The sequence below is a fragment of the Spea bombifrons genome, chromosome 9, assembly GCF_027358695.1.
Source record: "Spea bombifrons isolate aSpeBom1 chromosome 9, aSpeBom1.2.pri, whole genome shotgun sequence".
Classification (NCBI taxonomy): domain Eukaryota; kingdom Metazoa; phylum Chordata; class Amphibia; order Anura; family Pelobatidae; genus Spea; species Spea bombifrons.
In genome coordinates this window covers 14,849,978-14,854,977 of record NC_071095.1, presented here as the reverse complement: position 1 = coordinate 14,854,977, position 5,000 = coordinate 14,849,978, and the positions used below count along the sequence as shown (strand labels likewise).

Genomic DNA, 5,000 nt, shown 5'->3' with positions numbered 1-5,000 from the left:
AGCAGCAGCAGCAGCAGCAGCAGCAGCAGCAGCAGCAGAATAAGAGAAGTAAAATAAAAAACTTTCACACCTGCAGCCATACCACCCTGAAAGCGCCCGATCTCGTCTGATCTGGGAAGCTAAGCAGGGTTGGGCCTGGTTAGTACCTGGATGGGAGACCGCCTGGGAATACCAGGTGTTGTAGGCTTTTAATTTTTTCTCACAGTCCGGGGAGAGCTTTTTCAAAACCCTTATTTGAACCTTCTCACCTTCTCTGTCCTGTCCCAGGGCTTAAAATTCTTTCTGTCTGACGACAAGCAGAAGCAGCAGCAGCAGAAGCAGAAGCAGCAGCAGAAGCAGCAGCAGAAGCAGCAGCAGAAGCAGCAGCAGAAGCAGCAGCAGCAGCAGAAGCAGCAGCAGCAGAAGCAGCAGCAACAGAATAAGAGAAGTAAAATAATAAACTTTCACACCTGCAGCCATACCACCCTGAAAACACCCGCACTTGTCTGATCTCGGAAGCTAAGCAGAGTTGGGCCTGGTTAGTACCTGGATGGGAGACCGCCTGGGAATACCAGGTGTTGTAGGCTTTTTCTTTTCTCACAGTCCGGGGAGAGCTTTTTGCCATGTGTTTCTTGCTCATCATCAAAGCTTTAAACCCTTATTTGAACCTTCTCACCTTCTCTGTCCTGTCCCAGGGCTTATAATTTTTTCTGTCTGATGACAAGCAGCAGCAGCAGCAGTAGCAGCAGCAGCAGCAGCAGCAGCAGCAGCAGAAGAAGAATAAGAGAAGTAAAATAAAACACCTTCACACCTGTGGCCATACCACCCTGAAAGCGCCCGATCTCGTCTGATCTCGGAAGCTAAGCAGGGTTGGGCCTGGTTAGTACCTGGATGGGAGACCGCCTGGGAATACCAGGTGTTGTAGGCTTTTAATTTTTTCTCACAGTCCGGGGAGAGCTTTTTGCCATGTGTTTCTTGCTCATCATCAAAGCTTTAAACCCTTATTTGAACCTTCTCACCTTCTCTGTCCTGTCCCAGGGCTTATAATTCTTTCTGTCTGACGATGACAAGCAGCAGCAGCAGCAGCAGCAGCAGCAGCAGCAGCAGCAGCAGCAGCAGCAGCAGCAGCAGCAGCAGCAGCAGCAGCAACAGAATAAGAGAAGTAAAACAAAACACTTTCACACCTGCGGCCATACCACCCTGAAAGCGCCTGATCTCGGAAGCTAAGCAGGGTTGGGCTTGGTTAGTACCTGGATGGGAGACCGTCTGGGAATACCAGGTGTTGTAGGCTTTTAATTTTTTCTCACAGTCCGGGGAGAGCTTTTTGCCATGTGTTTCTTGCTCATCATCAAAGCTTTAAACCCTTATTTGGACCTTCTCACCTTCTCTGTCCTGTCCCAGGGCTTATAATTCTTTCTGTCTGACGACGACGACAAGCAGCAGCAGCAGCAGCAGCAGCAGCAGCAGCAGCAGCAACAGAATAAGAGAAGTAAAATAAAACACTTTCACACCTGTGGCCATACCACCCTGAAAGCGCCCGATCTCATCTGATCTCGGAAGCTAAGCAGAGTTGGACCTGGTTAGTACCTGGATGGGAGACCGCCTGGGAATACCAGGTGTTGAAGGCTTTTAATTTTTTCTCACAGTCCGGGGAGAGCTTTTAGCCATGTGTTTCTTGCTCATCATCAAAGCTTTAAACCCTTATTTGAACCTTCTCACCTTCTCTGTCCTGTCCCAGGGCTTATAATTCTTTCTGTCTGACGACAAGCAGCAGCAGCAGCAGCAGCAGCAGCAAAAGCAGCAGCAGCAGCAAAAGCAGCAGCAGCAGAATAAGAGAAGTAAAATAAAAAACTTTCACACCTGCGGCCATACCACCCTGAAAGCGCCTGATCTCGTCTGATCTCGGAAGCTAAGCAGGGTTGGGCCTGGTTAGTACCTGGATGGGAGACCGCCTGGGAATACCAGGTGTTGTAGGCTTTTAATTTTTTCTCACAGTCCGGGGAGAGCTTTTTGCCATGTGTTTCTTGCTCATCATCAAAGCTTTAAACCCTTATTTGAACCTTCTCACCTTCTCTGTCCTGTCCCAGGGCTTATAATTCTTTCTGTCTGACGACAAGCAGCAGCAGCAGCAGCAGTAGCAGCAGCAGCAGCAGCAGCAGCAGCAGCAGCAGCAGCAACAGAATAAGAGAAGTAAAATAAAAAACTTTCGCACCTGCGGCCATACCACCCTGAAAGCGCCCGATCTCGTCTGATCTCGGAAACTAAGCAGGGTTGGGCCTGGTTAGTACCTGGATGGGAGACCGCCTGGGAATACCAGGTGTTGTAGGCTTTTAATTTTTTTCTCACAGTCCGGGGAGAGCTTTTTGCCATGTGTTTCTTGCTCATCATCAAAGCTTTAAACCATTATTTGAACCTTCTCACCTTCTCTGTCCTGTCCCAGGGCTTATAATTCTTTCTGTCTGACGACAAGCAGCAGCAGCAGCAGCAGCAGCAGCAGCAGCAACAGAATAAGAGAAGTAAAATAAAACACTTTCACACCTGCGGCCATACCACCCTGAAAGCGCCCGATCTCGTCTGATCTCGGAAACTAAGCAGGGTTGGGCCTGGTTAGTACCTGGATGGGAGACCGCCTGGGAATACCAGGTGTTGTAGGCTTTTAATTTTTTCTCACAGTCCGGGGAGAGCTTTTTGCCATGTGTTTCTTGCTCATCATCAAAGCTTTAAACCCTTATTTGAACCTTCTCACCTTCTCTGTCCTGTCCCAGGGCTTATAATTCTTTCTGTCTGACGACAAGCAGCAGCAGCAGCAGCAGCAGCAGCAGCAGCAACAGCAGCAACAGCAGCAGCAACAGCAGCAGCAGCAGCAGCAACAGCAGCAGCAGCAGCAGCAGCAGCAGCAACAGAATAAGAGAAGTAAAATAAAAAACTTTCACACCTGCGGCCATACCACCCTGAAAGCGCCCGATCTCGTCTGATCTCGGAAGCTAAGCAGGGTTGGGCCTGGTTAGTACCTGGATGGGAGACCGCCTGGGAATACCAGGTGTTGTAGGCTTTTTCTTTTCTCACAGTCCGGGGAGAGCTTTTTGCCATGTGTTTCTTGCTCATCATCAAAGCTTTAAACCCTTATTTGAACCTTCTCACCTTCTCTGTCCTGTCCCAGGGCTTATAATTATTTCTGTCTGATGACAAGCAGCAGCAGCAGCAGCAGCAGCAGCAGCAGCAGCAGCAACAGAATAAGAGAAGTAAAATAAAAAACTTTCACTCCTGCAGCCATACCACCCTGAAAGCGCCCGATCTCATCTGATCTCAGAAGCTAAGCAGGGTTGGGCCTAGTTAGTACCTGGATGGGAGACCGCCTGGGAATACCAGGTGTTGTAGGCTTTTAATTTTTTCTCACAGTCCGGGGAGAGCTTTTTGCCATGTGTTTCTTGCTCATCATCAAAGCTTTAAACCCTTATTTGAACCTTCTCACCTTCTCTGTCCTGTCCCAGGGCTTATAATTCTTTCTGTCTGACGATGACAAGCAGCAGCAGCAGCAGCAGCAGCAGCAGCAGCAGCAGCAGCAGCAGCAGCAGCAGCAGCAGCAGCAGCAGCAGCAGCAGCAGCAGCAGCAGCAGCAGCAGCAGCAGCAGCAGCAACAGAATAAGAGAAGTAAAATAAAACACTTTCACACCTGCGGCCATACCACCCTGAAAGCACCTGATCTCGGAAGCTAAGCAGGGTTGGGCCTGGTTAGTACCTGGTTGGGAGACCGCCTGGGAATACCAGGTGTTGTAGGCTTTTAATTTTTTCTCACAGTCCGGGGAGAGCTTTTTGCCATGTGTTTCTTGCTCATCATCAAAGCTTTAAACCCTTATTTGGACCTTCTCACCTTCTCTGTCCTGTCCCAGGGCTTATAATTCTTTCTGTCTGACGACAAGCAGCAGCAGCAGCAGCAGCAGCAGCAGCAGCAGCAGCAACAGAATAAGAGAAGTAAAATAAAAAACTTTCACACCTGCGGCCATACCACCCTGAAAGCGCCCGATCATGTCTGATCTCGGAAACTAAGCAGGGTTGGGCCTGGTTAGTACCTGGATGGGAGACCGCCTGGGAATACCAGGTGTTGTAGGCTTTTAATTTTTTCTCACAGTCCGGGGAGAGGTTTTTGCCATGTGTTTCTTGCTCATCATCAAAGCTTTAAACCCTTATTTGAACCTTCTCACCTTCTCTGTCCTGTCCCAGGGCTTATAATTCTTTCTGTCTGACGACAAGCAGCAGCAGCAGCAACAGAATAAGAGAAGTAAAATAAAAAACTTTCACACCTGCAGCCATACCACCCTGAAAGCGCCCGATCTCGTCTGATCTCGGAAGCTAAGCAGAGTTGGGCCAGGTTAGTACCTGGATGGGAGACCGCCTGGGAATACCAGGTGTTGTAGGCTTTTAATTTTTTCTCACAGTCCGGGGAGAGCTTTTTGCCATGTGTTTCTTGCTCATCATAAAAGCTTTAAACCCTTATTTGAACCTTCTCACCTTCTCTGTCCTGTCCCAGGGCTTATAATTATTTCTGTCTGATGACAAGCAGCAGCAGCAGCAGCAGCAGCAGCAGCAGCAGCAGCAGCAACAGAATAAGAGAAGTAAAATAAAACGCTTTCACACCTGCGGCCATACCACCCTGAAAGCGCCCGATCTCGTCTGATCTCGGAAACTAAGCAGGGTTGGGCCTGGTTAGTAACTGGATGGGAGACCGCCTGGGAATACCAGGTGCTGTAGGCATTTAATTTTTTCTCACAGTCCGGGGAGAGCTTTTTGCCATGTGTTTCTTGCTCATCATCAAAGCTTTAAACCCTTATTTGAACCTTCTCACCTTCTCTGTCCTGTCCCAGGGCTTATAATTCTTTCTGTCTGACGACAAGCAGCAGCAGCAGCAGCAGCAGCAGCAGCAGCAGCAGCAGCAGCAGCAGCAGCAGCAGCTGCAACAGAATAAGAGAAGTAAAATAAAACACGTTCACACCTGCGGCCATACCACCCTGAAAGCGCCCGAT

At 49.1% G+C, this 5,000-nt stretch overlaps 12 non-coding genes and 3 pseudogenes across 12 annotated transcripts in view; all 15 read left to right on the top strand.

Moving 5' to 3' along the window:
- Positions 1-68: 68 nt before the first annotated feature.
- LOC128464486 (5S ribosomal RNA) lies at positions 69-187 on the top strand. The gene has a single exon (XR_008344318.1). It is a non-coding gene; the product is annotated as a 5S ribosomal RNA (ribosomal RNA).
- Positions 188-447: 260 nt separating this feature from the next.
- On the top strand, positions 448-566 carry LOC128465635 (uncharacterized; annotated as a pseudogene).
- A 222-nt stretch (positions 567-788) lies between these two features.
- On the top strand, positions 789-907 carry LOC128462540 (5S ribosomal RNA). The gene has a single exon (XR_008342484.1). It is a non-coding gene; the product is annotated as a 5S ribosomal RNA (ribosomal RNA).
- Positions 908-1,161: 254 nt separating this feature from the next.
- Positions 1,162-1,270, top strand: LOC128466210 (uncharacterized; annotated as a pseudogene).
- Positions 1,271-1,488: 218 nt separating this feature from the next.
- Positions 1,489-1,607, top strand: LOC128464891 (5S ribosomal RNA). The gene has a single exon (XR_008344699.1). It is a non-coding gene; the product is annotated as a 5S ribosomal RNA (ribosomal RNA).
- A 230-nt stretch (positions 1,608-1,837) lies between these two features.
- On the top strand, positions 1,838-1,956 carry LOC128462728 (5S ribosomal RNA). Its single transcript, XR_008342661.1, has one exon. It is a non-coding gene; the product is annotated as a 5S ribosomal RNA (ribosomal RNA).
- Positions 1,957-2,189: 233 nt separating this feature from the next.
- LOC128463465 (5S ribosomal RNA) lies at positions 2,190-2,308 on the top strand. The gene has a single exon (XR_008343359.1). It is a non-coding gene; the product is annotated as a 5S ribosomal RNA (ribosomal RNA).
- A 207-nt stretch (positions 2,309-2,515) lies between these two features.
- On the top strand, positions 2,516-2,634 carry LOC128463463 (5S ribosomal RNA). Its single transcript, XR_008343357.1, has one exon. It is a non-coding gene; the product is annotated as a 5S ribosomal RNA (ribosomal RNA).
- A 278-nt stretch (positions 2,635-2,912) lies between these two features.
- On the top strand, positions 2,913-3,031 carry LOC128465013 (5S ribosomal RNA). The gene has a single exon (XR_008344814.1). It is a non-coding gene; the product is annotated as a 5S ribosomal RNA (ribosomal RNA).
- Positions 3,032-3,241: 210 nt separating this feature from the next.
- LOC128464382 (5S ribosomal RNA) lies at positions 3,242-3,360 on the top strand. Its single transcript, XR_008344221.1, has one exon. It is a non-coding gene; the product is annotated as a 5S ribosomal RNA (ribosomal RNA).
- Positions 3,361-3,650: 290 nt separating this feature from the next.
- Positions 3,651-3,759, top strand: LOC128465774 (uncharacterized; annotated as a pseudogene).
- A 212-nt stretch (positions 3,760-3,971) lies between these two features.
- On the top strand, positions 3,972-4,090 carry LOC128464908 (5S ribosomal RNA). The gene has a single exon (XR_008344715.1). It is a non-coding gene; the product is annotated as a 5S ribosomal RNA (ribosomal RNA).
- Positions 4,091-4,278: 188 nt separating this feature from the next.
- On the top strand, positions 4,279-4,397 carry LOC128463051 (5S ribosomal RNA). The gene has a single exon (XR_008342966.1). It is a non-coding gene; the product is annotated as a 5S ribosomal RNA (ribosomal RNA).
- A 215-nt stretch (positions 4,398-4,612) lies between these two features.
- LOC128464540 (5S ribosomal RNA) lies at positions 4,613-4,731 on the top strand. Its single transcript, XR_008344368.1, has one exon. It is a non-coding gene; the product is annotated as a 5S ribosomal RNA (ribosomal RNA).
- Positions 4,732-4,967: 236 nt separating this feature from the next.
- LOC128465001 (5S ribosomal RNA) overlaps positions 4,968-5,000 on the top strand; it is a 119-nt gene continuing 86 nt past the window's right edge. The window contains exon 1 of the ribosomal RNA XR_008344803.1: positions 4,968-5,000. This exon is cut by the window's right edge and continues 86 nt beyond it. This is a non-coding gene — a ribosomal RNA (5S ribosomal RNA).